The following is a 22,811-nucleotide window of genomic DNA, read 5'->3' on the forward strand; positions in this document are numbered from 1 at the left end:
CATGGGGCAGTTTACGCCTTTTTTGTAAACCGCTTTGTGGTTTATAAAGTAATCTGCCCCAACTATATCGACAATATTTTAAAATTTTAAAATTTTATTTAACCTCTTGAAAATATTATTATCAAATTCGATTTGTAGGAATGTATAATTTATAAGAGTTTTCTGCAAAAACTTTTACAAATGCCATAGTTGTTATCTTTTACATTATTAAAGCTTGAGATTTTATTTGCATAGACAGAAATAATGCAGTTTGTCTGAAAAAAAAATTAATTTGAAATGAAATGATTTACGTTATAAATATCTTTTACTTTAGAATGTTCTCTAAGAGTGAAACCTTTTAGAATAGTTTGTGTTTTAAAATTCATTTGTCTTAATCTCACGAATGATTTATTTTGAAAACAGATTTAGTTTTTAAATAAATATTTTTAGTTTTCAAAAGTAAAATCAAGCATACATATACGTATGCATTTGTTTTCTTTTTTATTTTTTACATTTGCATGTATGTTAATGCAATTCCTTATATCACAATTTCCATTTAAGAAACGGGTACTATCAAAACTTCATTTGATTCTTATTCAACCATTTCTTTGATACTTTTCTCTGACTGAAAAAAAGACATGTCAGTATTAAGATTTCTACATACTGCAACCTTATAATCACACATGAGTATGGAATTAATTGCTATATTGTCCAAATAATTATTATCAAAGTCAGAATGTCAAAAATTATAGAGTATAATGGCATAGTAAGGAAATATCACGTATCATTAGAACGTATCATAATGTTTTAGTTTTTTTAAAAGGCTGAAACGATAAAAACAAGAGGCCCAGGGGCCACAGCGCTCACCTGAGCACATCTGGCTTGAATTTACATCCCCCTTCCAGGCGTTCATCATTTGAACAAACTAGAATCTACACTACCTGAGGATGATTCCATATAAACACCCCGGGTATCACTAATCATAGCTTTGAAGTACTTGAAAAGAAGATTTTAAAAGGTTTCCCTATATATCCGTATGTAAAACTTGGGTCGGCCATTTTGGCCCCACCCTATCCCCAGGTCCGGGGGTCATGATTTGAAAAAACTTGAATCTACACTACCTGAGGATGATTCCACATGAGTTTCATCTTTCCTGGCCCAGTGGTAATTGAGAAGGATTTTTAAAAATATTTCCTATATATTCCTATGTAAAACTAGGGTCGGCCATTTTGGCCCCATCCTTGCCCCATGGGTCATGATTTGAACAAACTTGAATCTACACTACCTGAGGATGATTCCACATGAGTTTCATCTTTCCTGGCCCAGTGGTTCTGGTGAAAAAGATTTTTAAAGATTTTTCCTATATATTCCTATGTAAAACTTGGGTCGGCCATTTTGGCCCCACCCTATCCCCAGGGCCGGGGGTCATGATTTTAACAAACTTGAATCTACACTACCTGAGGATGATTCCACATGAGTTTCATCTTTCCTGGCCCAGTGGTTCTGGAGGAGAAGATTTTTAAAGATTTTTCCTATATATTCCTATGAAAAACTTGGGTCGGCCATTTTGGCCCCATCCTTGCCCCAGGGGTCATGATTTGAACAAACTTGAATGTACACTACCTGAGGATGATTCCACATGAGTTTTATCTTTCCTGTCCTAGTGGTTCTTGAGAAGAAGATTTTCAAAGATTTTTCTTATATATTCCTATGTAAAACTAGGGTCGGCCATTTTCGCCCCATCCTTGCCCCATGGGTCATGATTTGAACAAACTTGAATCTACACTACCTGAGGATGATTCCACATGAGTTTCATCTTTCCTGGCCCAGTGGTTCTGGTGAAAAAGATTTTTAAAGATTTTTCCTATATATTCCTATGTAAAACTTGGGTCGGCCATTTTGGCCCCACCCTATCCCCAGGGCCGGGGGTCATGATTTTAACAAACTTGAATCTACACTACCTGAGGATGATTCCACATGAGTTTCATCTTTCCTGGCCCAGTGGTTCTGGAGGAGAAGATTTTTAAAGATTTTTCCTATATATTCCTATGAAAAACTTGGGTCGGCCATTTTGGCCCCATCCTTGCCCCAGGGGTCATGATTTGAACAAACTTGAATGTACACTACCTGAGGATGATTCCACATGAGTTTTATCTTTCCTGTCCTAGTGGTTCTTGAGAAGAAGATTTTCAAAGATTTTTCTTATATATTCCTATGTAAAACTAGGGTCGGCCATTTTCGCCCCATCCTTGCCCCATGGGTCATGATTTGAACAAACTTGAATCTACACTACCTGAGGATGATTCCACATGAGTTTCATCTTTCCTGGCCCAGTGGTTCTGGTGAAAAAGATTTTTAAAGATTTTTCCCATATATTCCTATGTAAAACTTGGGTCGGCCATTTTGGCCCCACCCTATCCCCAGGGCCGGGGGTCATGATTTTAACAAACTTGAATCTACACTACCTGAGGATGATTCCACATGAGTTTCATCTTTCCTGGCCCAGTGGTTCTGGAGGAGAAGATTTTTAAAGATTTTTCCTATATATTCCTATGAAAAACTTGGGTCGGCCATTTTGGCCCCATCCTTGCCCCGGGGGTCATGATTTGAACAAACTTGAATGTACACTACCTGAGGATGATTCCACATGAGTTTTATCTTTCCTGTCCTAGTGGTTCTTGAGAAGAAGATTTTCAAAGATTTTTCTTATATATTCCTATGTAAAACTAGGGTCGGCCATTTTCGCCCCATCTTTGCCCCGGGGGTCATGATTTGAACAAACTTGAATCTACACTACCTAAGGATGCTTCCACATGAGTTTCATCTTTCCTGGCCCAGTGGTTCTATAGAAGAAGATTTTTAAAGATTTTTCCTATATATTCCTATGTAAAACTTGGGTCGGCCATTTTGGCCCCACCCTTGCCCCGAGGGTCATGATTTGAACAAACTTGAATCTACTCTACCTGAGGATGCTTCCACATGAGTTTCATCTTTCCTGACCCAGCGGTTCTTGAGAAGAAGATTTTCAAAGATTTTTCTTATATATTCCTATGTAAAACTAGGGTCGGCCATTTTCGCCCCATCTTTGCCCCGGGGGTCATGATTTGAACAAACTTGAATCTACACTACCTAAGGATGCTTCCACATGAGTTTCATCTTTCCTGGCCCAGTGCTTCTATAGAAGAAGATTTTTAAAGATTTTTCCTATATATTCCTATGTAAAACTTGGATCGGCCATTTTGGCCCCACCCTTGCCCCGGGGGTCATGATTTGAACAAACTTGAATGTACACTACCTGAGGATGCTTCCACATGAGTTTCATCTTTCCTGGCCCAGCGGTTCTGGAGAAGAAGATTTTTTAAAAATGCCATTAATTTTTAACAAATTCATGATTATCTCCCCTTGGAAAAGGGCGTGGCCCTTCATTTGAACAAACTTGAATTCCCTTCACCCAAGGATACTTTGTGCCAAGTTTGGTTGAAATTGGCCCAGTGGTTCTTGAGAAGAAGATGAAAATGTGAAAAGTTTACGACGACAACAACGACAACAACGACAACGACGACAGACAACGGACAAATTTTGATCAGAAAAGCTCACTTGAGCCTTCGTCTTAGGTGAGCTAAAAATTCTATTCAAACAACACAAATCGGTCACCAGTGTGGCGCAGTTGTTAGAGCATCCGCAGTAGAGTCGCGGTGTAAGGACTTGATCCTTAAGTCGCGGGTTGTAATCCCACCATTTGAAATGACAAAATGAAAGGATTTACATGTATTTGCAAACAAGGTGCATGAATGTACTAAATCCATATAACATTGACTGATCTTTAAAACTGGTCGTTTTTGTAACCTGTGTTTTAAGTATGGAATATTTTAGAAGGTGCAGCTACCAGGGGGTGCTACGAAATTAGAAAGAAAGTTAACGATGGTAAAGCATAAGTCATCTGGTACATAAGGTTTAATGAGTTCTTTGATGAAATAGGAAAAAAAAGATTGTTGTTCTGTGTCATTGTTTAACATTTGTATCATCATTTTGAGCGTTGATACCATTCCTCTATTTAGAAACAATCTGCAAATATAATATGCTCTTTGAATATTACTGGTTTTATCGATTCGATTTTTTAAAAAATATTAAAAACTACATTGCTTAAGGATCCTGTGTGTATCGGGACGGAGTAGGGCGATAGATACATGAGATAGGGCATGCTTACTTCTTCATGGGAGCTCAACACGTTCTTCTGAGATACGTATTTTCCGTGCTCTTTGTGTTTACAACTGATATTGTTTAATTAAGGTCTTCCGTTTCCAACGGAAGACTTATTGTTTTCGTTCGGTTTCTTTTTCCCTATTATTCTTTTTTTTCTTACCGATTTTTGTGCACGCGAGTTCTCGGAAACGGCTCGATTTTCGTTACTTCCGGTCGTGAGATATGGACGATTTACTGATTTTCAGAGGGTCAGCTTGTCTGTGCAATCACTAAAAAACGAATGAAGATATTGACTTGAGATTTTCAGTGAAGGTAGAGGAAGGATTGTTAAATTGCTTTTTTGAGTCTATATCTTTCTAACACAAAAGGCCATGAAGCTCGCCTGAGCTGAAAAATAGGCTCGGACATCTCTCGCAAAATTTAACACGTTTTCTCTGATATCTTTATACCTGTCAATAATTTGTTAAAAGATATATAATAAAAGTTGTGCAGAATCATATTTTCGTTAAATTGATTTGAAGAAAAGGTGTGTTACCTCTCAAATGAAGGGCAAAAAGGGGCCAAAAGACTTTTATTTAAAACTCTTTATTCATCAATTTTTTGTTAAAAATAACTAAAGCAAAAATGTTTATCATAACAATCTGCATCAATGCATTGTAAAATTTGGATAATATGTTACGTAATTAGGGGCTCTAAGAAGCCAAAATGCTCAATCTTAGATTCTTTAAATCTCTAAAAGGGGAAATATTTTGATAAGCGGTATCGAATAAAAGATGCTCAGAGTCGTCTTTTAAACATTACACAACCATTCTATATGTGCAAAAATATCCCATTAAGGATATAAAGGGCTGGCCCCTAAATTTGTCTATGCAACATAGCTCGAAAAGAAATGTCTGGATAGTTGTTGAACAAAAAAATCATTAAATAAAAAAAAAATATCATTGGATAGGAAGAAAGGGTATGACCTCTCAAATAAGGGGCCCTTAGGGGCCAAAAGACTTTCATCCATTACTACATTTTTTAAATAATTTCATAGAAAGTAAAAGAATTTATTCAAAGGAGAGAAGTCTTGATATCATTATGATCTAACAAAGATCATAGTCAAAATCATATCTTATCAAAAATCGGACGGAAGACCTACTCGTTGCTCGCAACGAGATCTCATCTAGTTATTATAGAATTGTTCAGTAAATGACGTTTTCATAATTGTTCGTGATTATTCTTCAATCTGTCATTTGCTTATCTTATCTTAAATGTTTTCCTGCCTGGATAAAATGGACTTAGTGAAAATGTTTGAGCAATGTGTACAAAGCTGCATGGTTTTTGTTCAGGATTTGCCTCTTGAATCATTTACCAGCAAGATGATTTTATTTAAATTTGACAGATTTTATAGTTTTCCAAGAATAATAGATAAATGATATATATCTAATATGTGTTGAACAGAGCAGATAGTCCATCGCGCAGTATACCAAGGATCGTTGTGAGAGTGACTATGAATAAAACCAATATTGTAATACGCAATTTATTTCCTTTAGGTAACCTTGTTAAAGTTAAAATTGGTGTATCTGATGTTATTTTTACACGATCAAAAACAGATTCAAATACTTAATATATATAAACAAACGTTTTATTATTGCACGCTATAAAATAAAGTTTGACATAAATGGTATTTCAATAAGAGCTCAGTTCAGTGAATTTTGTTGGAAGGACCCCTTCTCTACCTGGAAATCATTCATTTTTTAACAAATTTCAAGGAGGTTATAGGCATATTAATATATCATGTTAAATATCTATGTCTAAAATCGACAACCGATCATAAATATTCACCATGATCTAAAAGCTGCATTGGTAATCTAAATAAATTATATAACTGAGAGGATTTACAAGGTCTTAAATGATATAAATTAAATTTTCGACATTTTTATTTAAGAGATTAACAAACAAATCTACGTAAACCCACGTCTTACAAAAGATTCATTGGCTAAATAAAAGAAAACATTTTAACAGGAAAGACTACATTGGTAGTCCAGATTTAAAATTAAGATATATCTCCCTCAGGTAAGAAGGGTAAAATTATCAATTTAAAGCTTTACATGGAAAAATGTAAGGTATTCAAATTTTCCTTTCAAGCTTATAAAGTGTAGGACCAAATCGAATTGTTTAATATTTCCTGATTGATTTGCTTTTTATTTCAGTATGAAATTTTGTTTGCATTGCTCTCCCTTCCAGAATATTTTGTTTGTTACTTATACATGCATTCAGATTTTAAGCAATAAAATTAACAATTCGTAGTGCTTTGCTGATGAAATACCTAGGGAACCAGGAGGTAAAGAGGTTAAATGATGATTTATATTTGGAGGACAAAATCGTTGGTCACCGTGCTCGTGCAAGTTAATGTCATAAGCTAAAATCAAAACTAACACTCACACTAAAGAGAAGCTCTTACATTCAATATATATGAAATGGAAATAACAGACAGAATTTTGAATGCTCAAAAGTCCATTCAAACAGTACAAAAAATGAAGAAGTAGATTTCACAAAGACTTCTGAAGCATTCATCAGGGTTTGGATCATGCAGGTGCTATGGAGGCTCCAGTCAAACCCACTTTGTGCTCCTTGACATGAAATTCTGTCAACAATTCGGTGTGAAAAAAGTGGCTCGACTATCAAATTGATAAAAATTATTTATTTGTCTGTTTATTTTGTTGTGTAACGTCCCTATCGAGAATTTTTCACTGATATGGAGACGCCACATCTTGCTGATGGAGAGCTGCAAATTTTGTCCTATGCTCAGCACTCAGGGCCTGTAAGTAGTGGGAAATCGTAATTGTGCCAGAAACTAGGGCGACACGGGACCTCGGTTAATACGGTCTCATCCGAAGGCCAAGTCTCCACGTCCCACAGAGAGATTCGAACCTGCGATGTAAGAATCAACTCCTTACTTCGCAGCTCTAACCACTGCGCCACGCGGGCGACGTCATAATCTCACGTAATGATAGATTTTATTGCTGAAAAGGTAATTGTATCGATTATATATTAACTTTCGAAAGAATGACTTTCAACAAGAAAATTGTTATCTTTTCAGATTGATTTGTTTGTCAAAAACTTGCCTTCCTTTAAATATTGTTCATACGTAGAGCATGTTGTTGCGTTGTCAACTGACAGATATAAACAAATTATGCAGGTAATGAGGGAATATTGCTACATGTGTAAACAGGTAGAGGATTGAAAAGTCTCATATTATTTTAAAAGCTTTGTTTTTATGTTACCATGAATGTCGGATACAGTATGAGCAGATTTAGCAGACTCTATGGAATCTTAATTACTGATTTCGTTTCGACATATGAATGGAAATAGCTATTGTTAATTGATAATACGTTGTCAATAGATCTAAATGTCAAGCAATTGGCGATGGCATTTTTTTCGTATTTTTCCTATATAGGGAGTAAGAATAAATTCTGCTCTATATAATATAAAAATAAGTCTGCAAACAAAGGGATCCAATGAGAAATTCAAATGATTGTTAGAAGATTTGATCTCCACACATAATGATATTTTCACTAGAAAACTTAAGCATCATTTCAAATAATGTCAACTTCATAGCACTTGAGTGCATAATGAGAATGTGTTTTCACAAAATTGTCTTTTAAATGACCAATGAACTTAATTTTAAATATTACCAGAATTAAGCACTTTAAAATAATGCAATTGTCTCAAACAATCACCATATCTTGTTATAATGATGAATAATAAAGACCGTTTGATAGTATTCTTCGAATAAGTACAATTAATAAACTGATTAAGAATCCATTTCTACAAGTTATAAACATAACGCCCAACTATTTTCTTGTCCGAGATATTATCTCCCATCATTCCCATCGTAAGGAATTTGAAACTACAGGAAGAATAACATCATTTGCAAAAATGAAAAGAAATATATGCAGGGAGGATATGCTCCGAGGGGAACTAATCTCGGCATTTAGGGAACTCACGGGAGAGGACGAGAAAGCATGAAAAAAATTCATTTCAGGCTTCAATTTGATGCATTTCAAATTAGATATTAATTTTTGGAGTTATCCTTCCTGGCTGAGGATCGGATATCCTTAACTACTTTTCAAAACGGGCGTTTCTAAGTTTAATTTCATACACTGTTGGAGATATATTGACTATATCTTTAAAAAATTGTTGCGATGCTTAAATATTCTTAGCTAAATTTGAAAAGATTTTTTTTTAAATGATTCGAAATATTTTTGTGTTAAACTTTTCAACCTGATTTTTTCTCTTCTCGACCCTAAAGGTGGGAGTTTGAAAGTTGATCTGATTCATATGAAGACATGATAGATATCATTAACATTCAATGACTCTACTGTCATTGAAAATGGTATTTTGACATTGTAGAACTTTGTTCATATATATTGTCCCTAAGTTTGCCAAAACACTGATTTATAATTTTAAAAAATATATATTTCATTCAAATACTTCTGATAGCGAATCTACAGCGAAAGAGGAAAAAACAAGATTTTCACTACAAAAGAATGAAGTAAAGAACAAGGTATGGTTTCTATACAAACCCTGCCCTGTGATATTCTAAAAAAAAATTAAAGTGGTGTATAAGATGAAAACAAATGCTTTCTGAATCATTGAAATTCCATGCAGAAAAATCATACAAATCATTTTTCTCATATGTTTTTTTAAATGCTAATTGTGACGTCATAAACATGTGCATTTCCAGTATTTTCTTCAAAAGTTGCAGAAGACACCAAATGTCAATGGAATTTTCTTTCAGAAAATGTTGTCCAGAGGCAAATCTCACAAAGAGTTTTGTGATTTTTATTTTTTTTTTACAACATATCAAACAAGAGGCCCAGGGGCCACAGCGCTCATCTGAGCACATCGGCTAGGAATAAGCACATATCAGATCAGAACTAAAAGTTAACTGGGGGCTTGAATTTTAACCCCCCAGGGGTTCTTGATTCAAACAAACTAGAATCTACACTATCTGAGGATGATTCCATATAAGATATCACTAATCATGGCTTTGAAGTACTTGAAAAGAAGATTTTCAAAGGTTTCCCTATATATCCCTGTGTAAAACTTGGGTCAGCCATTTTGGACACACCCTAGTCCCAGTGGGGTCATGATTTGAACAAACGTGAATCTACACTACCTGAGGATGATTCCAAAAGAGTTTCATCTTTCCTGGCCCAGTGGTTCTTGAGAAGATCTTTTTCTCAAGATTTTTCCTGTATATTCCTATGTAAAACTTTGATTGACCATTTTGGCCCCACCCTAGCCCCAGGGGTCATGATTTGAACGAACTTCAATCTACATTACCTGAGGATAATTCTAAATGAGTTTCATCTTTCCTGGCCCAGTGGTTCTTGAGAAGAAGATTTTTAAAGATTTTTCCTACATCTTCCTATGTAAGACTTTGATCAACCATTTTGGCCCCACCCTAGCCCCAGGGGTCATGATTTGAACAAACTTGATTCTGCACTACCTGAGGATGATTCCAAATGAGATTCATCTTTCCTGGCCCAGTGGTTCTTGAAAAGAAGATTTTTAAAGATTTTTCCTATATATTCCTATGTAAAACTTGGGTCAGCCATTTTGGCCCCACCATAGCCCCGGGGGTCATGATTTGAACAAATTTGAATCTGCACTACCTGAGGATGATTCCACGTGAGTTTCATCTTTCCTGGCCCAGTGGTTCTTGAGAAGAAGATTTTTTTAAAATGCCGTTAATTTTTCTCTAATTCATAATTATCTCCCCTTGGAAAAGGGCGTGGCCCTTCATTTGAACAAACTTGAATCCCTTTTTCCCAAGGATACTTTGTAGCAAGTTTGGTTGAAATTGGCCCAGTGGTTCTTGAGAAGAAGACGAAAATGTGAAAAGTTAACGACAACGACGACATCAAGAACAACGACGACAACAACGACAGACAACGGACAAATTTTGATCAGAAAAGCTCACTTGAGCCTTCGGCTCAGGTGAGCTAAAAATGAAAGTGGGCGACGGCTGTAGACACTATTTTCCAAAGGAAAATTACCCATGCAATTGGCTAATTTGAGGCTTTTTCTGTTAGAAATACGGATATGCATCACAATAATGACGTCATATTTCCAGAATGGTAATCCTTTGTGCCATATTCTTTCCTAATTTATCGCATTCATATACTTGACTAATATTTTAGCCAGTTTCAAGACTTTTTGATAACATTACATTTTTAGGGCACAACAAAGCTAACACCATACCTTCTTCTTAGTTTGTTATTAAACTGGATATTGCAATCGGGTTTAAGCCATTTAAAACCGATGTTTTGATTTTGTTGATTGTTATTTACATTGAAAATCAGAAAGAATTCGAACTGCTTTTCATAAATTTTAATACGTCATTGAGTATATAAATTATACATTAGATATTGATCGATATATAATGCAAATTAGAATTTTAAAAAGTAGTAATAACTAACAAAATTGAACAGTCCATTCAAAACGTAATAATAACTGAGCATTGGAGATAGATATTGAATATAATATATTAATTGTAAAACATGATTGTCTTGTGACTTGATAATGTCAACGTTATATCCTACTTAGAACGAGGGCTAATGGCAATAACGTAAAGAAAACGAGGCCAGATTGTAGAACCATCTGTGGCGAATTACTAGTAGGAGTCGTGCCTGAAGGAAGAGTTGTGGAATCTGTAAAAAAAAAATATAACTGAACTTTAGTGTTTCCATGAAAAGTCTTTTACATGTTCCACAGTTGACGTACAACTCATAATTGTACACTTAACAACACTATTTCCATCTATATCTTTCCTTAGATGGAAATACCCTAACAAAAAAAAAAAACTATTGTTAACTATAGTTTACTATAGTTAACTATAGTAAATCAAAGTGTCAAAGTTTTCTTCAAAGTTTCTCAAAGTGTCAAAGTTTTTCAAAGTGTCAAAGTTTTCATCAAAGTTTTTCAAAGTGTCAAAGTTTTCGTCAAAGTTTTTCAAAGTGTCAAAGTTTTCGCCCAAGTTTTTCATAGTATCAAAGTTTTCAATAAAGTTTTTCATAGTGTCAAAGTTTTCTATATAGTTTTTCATTATATCAAAGTTTTCGATAAAGTTTTTCATAGTGTCAAAGTTTTCGATATAGTTTTTCATAGCGTCAAAGTTTTCGATAAACTTTTTCAAAGCATCGAAGTTTTCGATAAACATTTTATAAGTGTCAAAGTTTTCGATAAAGCTTTTCAAAGAGTCAAAGTTTTTCAAAGTGTCCAAGTTTTTGATAAAGCTTTTCAAAGTGTCCAAGATTTTGATAAAGTTTTCAAAGTATCCAAGTTTTCGATAACGTTTTCCAAAGTGTCAAAGTTTTCGATAAAGTTTTTCAAAGTATCGAAGTTTTCGATAAAGTTTTTTAAGGTGTCAAAGTTTTCGCCAGAGATTTTCAAAGTGTCAAAGTTTTGCCAAAGTTTTTCATAGTATCAAAGTTTGCACCAAAGTTTTTCAAAGTGTCAAAGTTTTCGTCAAAGTTTTTCAAAGTGTCAAAGTTTTCGCCAAAGTTTTTCAAAGTGTCAAAGATTTCCCCCAAGTTTTTCAAAGTATCAAAGTTTTCGCAAAGTTTTTCAAAGTGTCAAAGTTTTCGTCAAAGTTTTTCAAAGTGTCAAAGTTTTCGATAAAGTTTTTCAAGGTGTCAAAGTTATCACTATAGTAAATCAAAGTTTTCAAAGTGTCAAAGTTATCACTATAGTTAACTATAGTAAACTATAGTTAACCATAGTATTTTTTTTTGCTAGGGATAGTGTTGTTAGTGAATATATTAAGCAGGAATTTGTTGAACAGTTAGTAAGAGAGACATAGTTAATTTATAGCCTTTGATCATATATTCAGAATAGTACTTTTCACATTTTAAATATACGAGTACATGATAAAAGGTTAAATAGTTTACGAAAAAGATTATTACTCAAACATTCCATATTAAATACAGGGGATTGACAATTTTTTTGAAGAAATTGGCAAATTGAAACACATTGAAAGAATAATTAACACACCCCAAGGCCAGGGTTTAAAAAACTTACAGGTAAATTTAATGCATACTACGCATTCTGTAAAAGATATAAAAAAAACACTCTGAACAAGTGACAACAGTATTAAAACAGGTTATTACTTTCCTCAAAAAACGTGGGAGAAATATTGGTGAAATAATAAAATTTTATAACAAATAAATTTTTAATGAGTTTCGACTGCATTCCAGAAGCAAAAAGACCTGTCTCATAAAAAATTACACATGTATTCGCATAGGAATGCATTTATTTGAATATCGATCCCACAACTGCAAACATCTATTTTGAGACTGTCTCGTTAACCTATTTCCTTGACAAGAACTTTGCAACAGTCTTTGCTTTCTCAACTCTTTTGAATTCATCCATGTAAATATAATTAAGAATCTGTTCTGTTCTCACAGGGAAATAAAGTTCCTCCTTCTTTCACTACCCAAATGAAAAAAAGTGTTTGCTTAATAAAAAGGACGTATCCAAGTATCTTCGAAGATCCGTGGAATTTTCATAAAAGATAAATGAACAATAAATATTGAAAAACAAAGGCAAGGAAAGACATCCTGTAACATATATACATTAGCTGTAAAGAACTGTTTTCAGTATTTCATTCAAAAAGAATGTTTTCTGTCATTAAAAGGACGAAATAAGAATTGAATTGGATAATAAATAAAATTCACACCATACCTGAAACAGAGGACATCGTTGTGGGTTGATCCTCAGAGATGGTGGTATTATTTGTGTTAGAGCTCACACACAAAACCAAAAATTCACAAAGGAGAAGGACGCCCAGTAGCTTCATCTTCCTCCCAAATCGATACACAAGTTACTGGAATTGATCAAACTCGATAATAGAGCTACTGGTCCCCGAACCGCATATAACAATAATCAAAAGAACAATTATCACTGGACAATTTGTTCAAAGATCACTGTCACTCACAATCGACATGAGTTTTACCGAAATGAAAAAAGAGAGCTATTGTTGACAACTGACGAATTCTAAATTTGTCGGTGGCCTTTAGACCTCAAAAGCATAAGAATGAGAATGAGACGGAATTTGCTGCATATTCATGCAGATTACAAAAATGATGACATCTTAATATAGCGTGTATTGATTGCTGCCCTAGGAACCGATATTCCGTTGCTTGGGAAACAGATAAAGGGCAAAATTGGAGCGCCTGCAGGCTGTGTCGCCTTGTTCTGGAACCTCCGAGTTCCCATGATAATTGTTCTGAATCATCAATAGAGGCTTATTAATGTAATGCCGATTCAAAAAAAATACTTTGCCCATTAAGTGTAGTAAAAGCTATATCATTTTATACATCATAAAGCGGAAGGGTCTGGGAAAGTAAAAGTATGAGTTAATTTTACTCACAACTTTGACGAAAAAGTAAAGCATCAGAGGCGAAAATAAATTGTGTTACAGTGAGAGCTGTTGCAATGTCCCTTCTGATGACTACTTAATATGATTTCTGCTCCAGCAAGGATATCCCTTTACTTTGGAAATAGAAAGCACAATATTTTAGAAAATTTAAAGGGCGATAGACTGTGCCGCTTTGCTCTTTGTATCCATGATGATTGTTCTGAATAATCAATAAAAGCTAATTATTATGATTTTTATTGTCAAAAACAATAGTCAACCATGAAAAAGACTGGTTTTTTGATTAAAAAAAACGTATTTTTAATCAATGTTAGATTTTCTGTGATTACATTTTGTTCAAATGCAGACCTCGTATAATTTAATGCACTTTAAAATAGATTATGGACTCTATTTATTTCATAGATTATTTTGGAGCAATGCATAAATTGTGAATGTAAATATTGTTATTGGCGACTATTTAAAGCCACCGTCACCTCATATATCGTCTCACGTCAGTACAAATTGGCGACACCAATGAGTGCCAACATTCACTGCAGAGAGTAAAACAAAGATTTTAAAGCATTGGAATGGATAAATAAGACTATTTGACTCAGTAGTTCCTTCATGATTATCTTTCTTTGATCCCCATTATTGACTCAAGCTATATGATATCAATTTTAGTAGTCAAGCAAATTTTGGCTTTTAATTTAATCGTATAACTTCGATAAGATACGTTTAACTATTTGCAATTAATAAGTTTAACATATGCATTACGCTTTATGCATTATGCTTTATGAAGTAAATATTTGTTAACATGTATGGTTTATCAGTATTGTAATTTTTACTTTGACCTAAATAAGAAAAAAATGAATTTGAATGTTGTTTCTATTACAAGTGAATCTTACTCTTGGAATTTTTATATTTTATATTTTTTATATCGATGCTTCATGTAATATACAATCCTCTCAACCAAACTCATGGTTAAGTGACCAGTATCTATTCGAAATTTAGTACACTGTACCTTGTCAAATGGTACTTCTTTTAGTGGTGGAAAAATTAAGAAAAAAATGTGTTTTGTGAAACACTGATGCGAAGGTTAAACTCAAATGCAAATCAAATATGTTCGTACCCAAAGTAAGGCCTTCTCACAAGAAATATAATTATCAGATGTGAAGGCCCTAGCACCACCTGTTTATGACCAAGGTTAAAGTTTATTTTAGGTTAAGATGAAAGGGTCAAAATTATTGTCTTGTCACAAGAAATACTCAGTACGTATTTAAAGTAGGAAGACCCAGCTTTAGGCGTTCAATAGTTATGGCCAAGGTTAAAGTTTTTAAAGTAGGTCAAACTTCTAAGTCAAGGTCAAGGAATCAAAGCTCTTGTTATCCTAGGAAAGGTCTTGTCACAAGAAATACATATATGAAGCATTAAACCCCTAGTCTTAAGCGTTCAAAATTTATGGAAAGGTTATAGATTTTTAAAAGTATGTCAATCTAGCAAGTTCAAGCTCAAATGGTAAGAGTTGTTGAAATCCAATGAAAGCTCTTGGCACATAAAATACATATAAGACAGATGAAAGTCCTAGCGTCAACTGTTCAAAAGTTATGGCAAACTAAAAGTGCGGTAAAAGTGCTTTTTTGTAAAAGTAGGTCAAAATCTAACGTCAAGAGGTCAAACTTGAAGATCACAAAGAAAAGTCTTGTCACAAGAAATACATCTGTGAAATATGAAACCCATAACCCCACTCGTTCAAAAGTTATGGGCAAGGTTAAAGCTTTTGTGGACAAAGAGACAGACAGACGGGGCAAAACTCTATTCTAACATTCTCATAGTGATTCGATATATGATTGAGCATCCACTGTATCTTCGTAGCAAAGGTTAAAAAAAAACAGTATTGAATGTTGATATTATCGTGTATCAAAATCTGAAAAGAATTTTGATAATTTTATTTTATCATTTAAGGATTAACAATTTAGTAGAGATGACATATTTATTTCCGAAAAATACGTAGAAATGCAATCATACAATAAAAATGCTATAACGGATTTATTACTTCACTACAACACCTCACCAACAGCGAAACATAAAATTAAACATTCATAAGCATTTGAAATCAACAGAAATTTCAGCCAAGTTAACATTTAACATTGTATCTAGTGATATGAATATATCCAATTGTAAAAATGCTTTAGAACATTTAAGAATTAGAATAAAAAATACTTTTGATTTTTAGTCATAAAAAAGCATGATATGTACAAATAAAATGTTGAACGACAGTTAAATTCCTTCACAATATACTGTCAAATAAAATACAAAAGTATAAAAAGTATGAACATTATATACAACATCATAATAAATTATTTCAAAGCATTATTATAGTGAACGTCAGGAAAGCTATTGCTTTCAATATCCAACCGTTTTTTGTCACTGAATTTTTCAAATTGGTCGAGGCTCCATTTTCAGGGGTGCCTGTAAATAGGAGTATTTTAATGAGAAATGTTAAGTCTGCAAAGATATCGATTCATTTACAATATCATCATTTAGAACGATATATGATTCTATTATGCAGAGAGAAAAAAAGTTTGATAGTATAAGTCACACTTTTGAAAATTGTTTTTCATTGACTTAACAGTTTATATTATTCTTTTAAAGGAAACAGTTTTGTTCTTTTTATCAATAATATAAATATATTTGCATAAACATTGTCACTTTCAACATCATCAAGTTATATACTAGAAAATGAGGATACATAACTATAATTGAAATTTTTGCAGAGCTTTCTGTGCATTAGAAAAGAAAATTGTATCCCTCTGTTACAGTCTAACATACAAATCGAAACAGAGCATAAGAAGTCTTTAAACATCAAATACGGGATCAGGTACCAGCAGTTCCCTCTATCGACCGGTTACGCGAACGGTGTACTTCTTGTCATGACTGGTAAAAATATCCGTAGACAATTTAGTGTGTAAAATTTGGTAAAAAACGTCATTCAGCATTCGATTTAATGACAGATTGTACTTGCTAAAGAGATCATTACATGAATCATAAAACTTGCAAAAGAAGTAATTTTTAAAAAAAGGACTGAGGATATTTTGTTTCATAAACTTGTTAGTCAATAGCTTGCCTTGTATAAAAATGTTCACAAACGGGCTTATATATATCACAATTTACCAGGTATTAAAAGAAAATGCAATTTTCCTAAGCTTTTTAATTTGTTTAGTATGTCATGCAGTATACTTCGAAGAAATTGAGGACATTTAAAACGTGTAGGCCAGATTCCTAATTAGGCCTATGTTTACTTTTTGGTCTTTATATAAATAATAATAATAGAAATATTTGTAACGTGTACAGGGAAAGTTGTAACTTAAGGAACTTGAATGTTCTCTAAACAATTGTAATTTTTTAAACATAAGTATATTTAAATAGAAAATCATAAAATTGCAATTTTCTCCAAATTTGCAAAATAGAATTCGTATTTTTGCACCTTCAGCAAAGAAAAAATATCAAAAATAAGTCCATTATCGATACAAAAAAACTAGTATTTGTTAATAACCCTCTCCTATAATTTATTAGCTATGTCTTACCAACTATTTTCTTCGTTTATGAGTAATTCTGAATAGAAATATTTAGAAAAGTTGCTGTATGCCTTAAATGGGACTGTTGTGGAGAAATTAAAGTAGTGGATATTGTCAAGAAACATGGTTTATCGGATTTATTCTCCCCTTTTCAATATAAAACACAATACACACAATATTGTTTGATTACAAATTTAAAACATACCAATGCAGCCTGCTAGGATACATATTTTTGCATCATTGGTTTCAAAATAGCAATCATTGAAATGATTAAAAAAAAGACTGTTTGTCATTCGCAGACTCTTTTAGGAGAAGTCAGCCATTCTTTTTGCTGTCAAATGAAAGACCTTATAGTTTTGAAAAAAATTTTGTGTAAAAAAAATTAGTATTCAGTTTTTAAGCATTGAATTCATATTTTGGGATGTCTTCGGTCCTATAACACACCTGGCCTTGCCGACAAATTGACTACCGCGAGTTAGCACGTTATGATACTTTGTCGGCACGGCAATGTGTGTTATAGGACCGAAGACATCCCAAAATATGAATTCAATGCTTATATTTACATTCTCTTATTTTTCCTCTTCATAATTGTTTTTTTCGGCAATCTTTCATGTGAATTTAGCGCCCTTCAAAATCGGTATGCTTTGTAGACGTAAGAGCCATTTGTGACGTTTGTGACGTTGCAAAGTTAAATAATGCAAATGAACATTGCGAGGAAAAATATGACAAATTAATTTTAAACGCACATTTGTTGTATTTTTAGGTTAATTTAACAGGGTTAATTTCTTTATTAAATTGTGTCAAAACAATGTACATTTTAATGTTCCTAGAGTATTGAAAATGCATATAGTTCCTACTGTGTATACTAACGCGCGGTGATAAGGTTTCGCGTGTGTTATAAAGATTTGAATGTCGAGGATTTCTAATAGATTTTATAAAGAAAATTACACTGAATGTAAATATATAAATATGCAGTGTCAAATCGTTAAGATGAACAGTTTAGCTCTCTTGCTTCTTATCAAGATATTATTTAGTATTGAAGAGTAAGAGTTGATATAAATAAACAGTTGATAAGAGCATGCTGTACGTATGCACAATTTTTAAAACGAGGTAACTCAATGAAAAACAAATTGATGAAACAAGAATATCAGCAGTCTCGTTAAAAGTAATCATTTCGTTAGTTCAATGGTCGATAAAATGACTTTGTCAGCAAATACAATTTATCAGCGAGTCTAATTCTGACTGACGTTTTTCATACTAATTGTTATCCATTATTTATTCATTAAATTGAGACGGATTTTCTGTTTTTTCACGATCATGACAAGGAGCGCACTGCGGACGTGACGGTCGGCAGGGGATGGTAACTCCTCCATGGCACCTGATCCAACCCCAGATTGTTTTGATGTCCGTGTTTGCTCTGCTCCTCTTTTGTATTGTTTTATGGACTTTTGATTCTGAATACTGTTCTTTTTCTCAATATATTCCATATAGCACCAAGATACAGTAACTTCAAATGGTTTGAAAAAATGATTTTTGTTGTATTTTCCTTCGAGAATTAATCTCTGATATAAAAATGTCACCATATGCTTAAACCAAATCTTGGGGGGTTCTTCAAAGTACCTATGCTTACTTTGACAGGAGCATCTTTTTTACACGATTTTTCTCAAAGACCCGTAATTTTCACTTAATTCTACATGTAATTTAATTCCAAGTGCTAGGCAAAAGAGCAATCAATGCCTGTGTTTACGTTTTAGGTCGTACCTGACACGGCAAGGGCTATTAGAATCATGACCTCTAAATCACACAGCAAACTCTATTCATATCTATCTACCTTGATCTTGAAAATAAGATTAACATTGATCACTTGCCGAACAAGTTTCAAACGCCTTAATTTCTCAAATCTTCCGATTTAGCATCACCGATTAGTCCTAGAGCCACTAAGTTGCATACGTATTTTAATTTTCGTCAAATTTATGCAATTTGTACCATGAAATCCTCTTTTGATGAAAGTAGAACTCATGTGGGAGAAGTAATTGAAACATCATTTTTAAACCTTCTAAAAATATTTGTTATCACATGTTTATAAATCATTGTAGGTATATGGAGGGTTTCCCTGTTATTAATTGTAGAGCAACCCATGCAACTTGGAAAGACAATTAAACCCGTAGATTTTCAGCAATTTTAAGGACACTTGATTACAAGTAGAAGAAAGAAATAAAAATGCTTTTTCAAACATCTTTAATTTCTTGAAATAAAAAAAATCTCAAACATATTTTTTTCATTCAATTGACATGAATGATTGCAGTGTATATCCACTTAAAAAAAACAAAGAGGTTAATATTTTTAAGAAGATTTTCAATTTAAGCCAGACTTTTTTTCGCAGTGTTTCAATGATTAATATGATTGAAAACACACAAAATGATTTAAAAATAATCTATTGCATTATAAATCTTTCCCAGTAAATAAGTCAGAAATTAGAGACAATTCGTAAATCTGTAGTACTTCTGCTGACCTTTTCGGGCTTACAGATGAACAAAGGAGTAATAAATACTCATATTTACTAACAAACATTAATCAATAAATGTGAATTCTTATTTAAGAGAGAATAGTGTTTTTTTAAATTACGGTTATTGAAACCATAAATCTCTTTCTAGGGAGAAAACTCTTCAAGACCATATTTCAGCATTCACAGAAATCAAAATGAATTTGAACGGATTGAACAGAATTTGAACGGATACCAAACTTTATAAAGAACCTCATAATTTTTGTGGGGATCCAGTTAATTATTATATTTTTATCAAATCTCCTTCTTTACTCCTCTCTTAATTTAAATTGTAAAGGAGAACGTTAAGCGTACTGCATAACAGTATATTCGATAAAAGGTGTAATCAACATTTTGAAGCTTAAGAACCCTAAGAAATTTGCTGAAATCAAAAAAATTAACAAAACTATTATCATCAAAACGTACGGCTGTTTAAAAAAATTTATACAACCATTTCCCACAGTGACTTAAAGTCGAAGATTTTGACGTTATAGAGTTTTGGGATTTTTAAATAAAAATGGAACTCTTTTACATATCTACCTTGTCATAAGTCATTTAGAAAATTATTGTATTATAAAAAATTCTGGTTGTATACACAAGTCCTTGTACTCCGAAGTTGACTTTATAAAGATACTCTGGTTTAATTATGATTGATAGACGTAGAGACTGGTCCTTGAGACCGTAAAAACCGAGGTGCCGTGTCGCAGTAGGTGTTGGCACGAAACAGATCCCTCCCTGCTCAATGGCCCTCAGTGCCGAGTATAGGATAAACAATTACAGCTCTCCATTGGCAAGTGGTGGCGTCTCCATAAGAGTGAAAAATTCTCGAGAGAGACATTAAACACTATGCAATCAATCAATCTGAAAGAGAGAGGTTAGTTAGGGTGTGGGGTGTGGGGGGGGGGGTTAAATTCAATAAGACTTTACAAACCTTCTCGGCTTGATGATTCCGCTAATTCAAATGTGCTTGGGCTGCCTCTTGTTGATGTTGATGATGTTATTTTTGGTTTCAAAGTCGTATTTGTTGTTGTTAATGTTGTTTTTGGTTTCAAAGTAGTATTTGTTGTTGTTAATGTTGTTTTTGGATTCAAAGTAGTAATTGTTGTTGTTAATGTTGTTTCTGGTTTCAAAGTAGTATCTGTTGTTGTTAATGTTGTTTTTGGTTTCAAAGTCAGATTTGTTGTACGTGTTGTTGTGTTTGGTTTCAAAGTCGTATTTGTTGATGCTGTGTTTGGTTTCAAAGTAGTATTTGTTGTTAGTGTTCTGTTTTGTTTCAAAGTCGTATTTGTTATATGTGTTGTTGTGTTTGGTTTCAAAATCGTATTTGTTGTTAGTGTTGTGTTAAGTTTCAAAGTCGGATTTGTTGTACGTGTTGTTGTGTTTGGTTTCAAAGTCGTATTTGTTGATGCTGTGTTTGGTTTCAAAGTAGTATTTGTTGTTAGTGTTCTGTTTGGTTTCAAAGTCGTATTTGTTATATGTGTTGTTGTGTTTGGTTTCAAAATCGTATTTGTTGTTAGTGTTGTGTTAAGTTTCATAGTCGGATTTGTTGTACGTGTTGTTGTGTTTGGTTTCAAAGTCGTATTTGTTGATGCTGTGTTTGGTTTCAAAGTAGTATTTGTTGTTAGTGTTCTGTTTGGTTTCAAAGTCGTATTTGTTATATGTGTTGTTGTGTTTGGTTTCAAAATCGTATTTGTTGTTAGTGTTGTGTTAAGTTTCAAAGTCGGATTTGTTGTACGTGTTGTTGTGTTTGGTTTCAAAGTCGTACTTGTTGTTATTGATGTTATGTTTGGTTTCAAATTCGTTGTTAGTGTTGTGTTAAGTTTCAAAGTCGAATTTGTTGTTATTGTTGTTGTGTTTGGTTTCAAAGTTGTATTTGTTTTTAATGTTGCGTTTGGTTTCAAAGTCGTATTTGTTGTTAGTTTTCTTGAGTGAAGTATCGGATTCGTATTTATTGTTTTTGAAGTCACGTTTGATATAATTGCCGAATTTTGTATTTGTGATGTTGTTTTCAATTTCATTGTCGTATTTGTCTTTGGCACAAATGTGTTATTTTTTGTCGTTGTATATGTGTTTGAAATCAATGTCTGATTTGCTCTCGCTGTTATTGCGTTTGACAACATTGTTATATTTGTTGATTGTGCTGTCGTTGTTGGTATTGTTGTTATATTTGACTTCAGTGTTGTTGGTTTTGATTCTACAGTCGTATCTGTTTCTAGTGGTATTGCTGCTGATGTTGTTGTTCTTGTATTTTGTGTGACTGGATATAATGTTATTGATGATTGCGTCGGTTGTGTTTTAGCTTTGGAGGATCCGTATGTGATACTGCTAGCTGCTCTGTTAAATTAGAGGATATGTTAAACTTTATGTTATGGTTTGTTTCTTTGTAAAAAGATTAAATATTCTTTTTATATATTTGAACATAAAATGTATTTCTGAGAGGCTGGTTATAAAACATAAAACAAGAACTTAAGTTTACAAAAACACCTTTTCATTACTTTTGACACAACAGGATTCATGTAAAGACAAATAATAATAAATAATAGATTAAATTCTGATTATAACAGATCAGAAAGTAAAAGGTAAAATAAATTACCCATTTGTTGAAATTGATTGAAAGAAAGTAACCACGAGCAGTGCATCCACTAAATGCATCATCATCTAAATTTGGAAGCATAAAATAAAAAAGAAATAGTCCAAACAAACTAACTGTTGATACATATTATTGTAATGTTTGCAATGGTTCTTATTAATAGCTGAACTTTACAATGTTATAGTAATAAGCCTTACCTTTTGACAAATCTAAATTTCCTTTTACAAATTGATGTTTAGTATCACCGGTTCTCGTTTAGGTACAATACAGTACAGAATATCACGGTGACCAATGCTTTTATCTAAGCATCACTTTATACCTGCGATAGTATTTATTGATAGAATAAGAACCAATCCACCAAATATCGCTGTTGTCAAGATTACCGCCGATTAAAACAATAGAATCGTCAGCCATTGTTTACCTAACGGTTAATCAAGCCTCAATTAGTCAATATTCCATCTTTACCGGCATACTATTCATCATTTATTTTTTTTTCTGTTTTCAGTTAAGAGT

General features: G+C 33.1%; 2 long non-coding RNA genes across 2 annotated transcripts; both read right to left on the bottom strand.

Annotated features, from left to right (window-relative positions):
- Positions 1-10,550: 10,550 nt before the first annotated feature.
- LOC134234269 (uncharacterized) lies at positions 10,551-13,459 on the bottom strand. Its single transcript, XR_009985145.1, has 2 exons — positions 12,919-13,459; positions 10,551-10,886 (listed from the first exon to the last, which is right to left on the bottom strand). It is a non-coding gene; the product is annotated as an uncharacterized LOC134234269 (long non-coding RNA).
- Positions 13,460-15,976: 2,517 nt separating this feature from the next.
- LOC134234270 (uncharacterized) lies at positions 15,977-22,594 on the bottom strand. The gene is made up of 3 exons (XR_009985146.1): positions 22,496-22,594; positions 22,302-22,366; positions 15,977-16,060 (listed from the first exon to the last, which is right to left on the bottom strand). It is a non-coding gene; the product is annotated as an uncharacterized LOC134234270 (long non-coding RNA).
- Positions 22,595-22,811: the final 217 nt, after the last annotated feature.

Source organism: Saccostrea cucullata, unplaced genomic scaffold (assembly GCF_032062105.1).
Source record: "Saccostrea cucullata isolate Sc308-1 unplaced genomic scaffold, CSIRO_AGI_Scuc_v1 ctg4076, whole genome shotgun sequence".
NCBI lineage: Eukaryota > Metazoa > Mollusca > Bivalvia > Ostreida > Ostreidae > Saccostrea > Saccostrea cuccullata.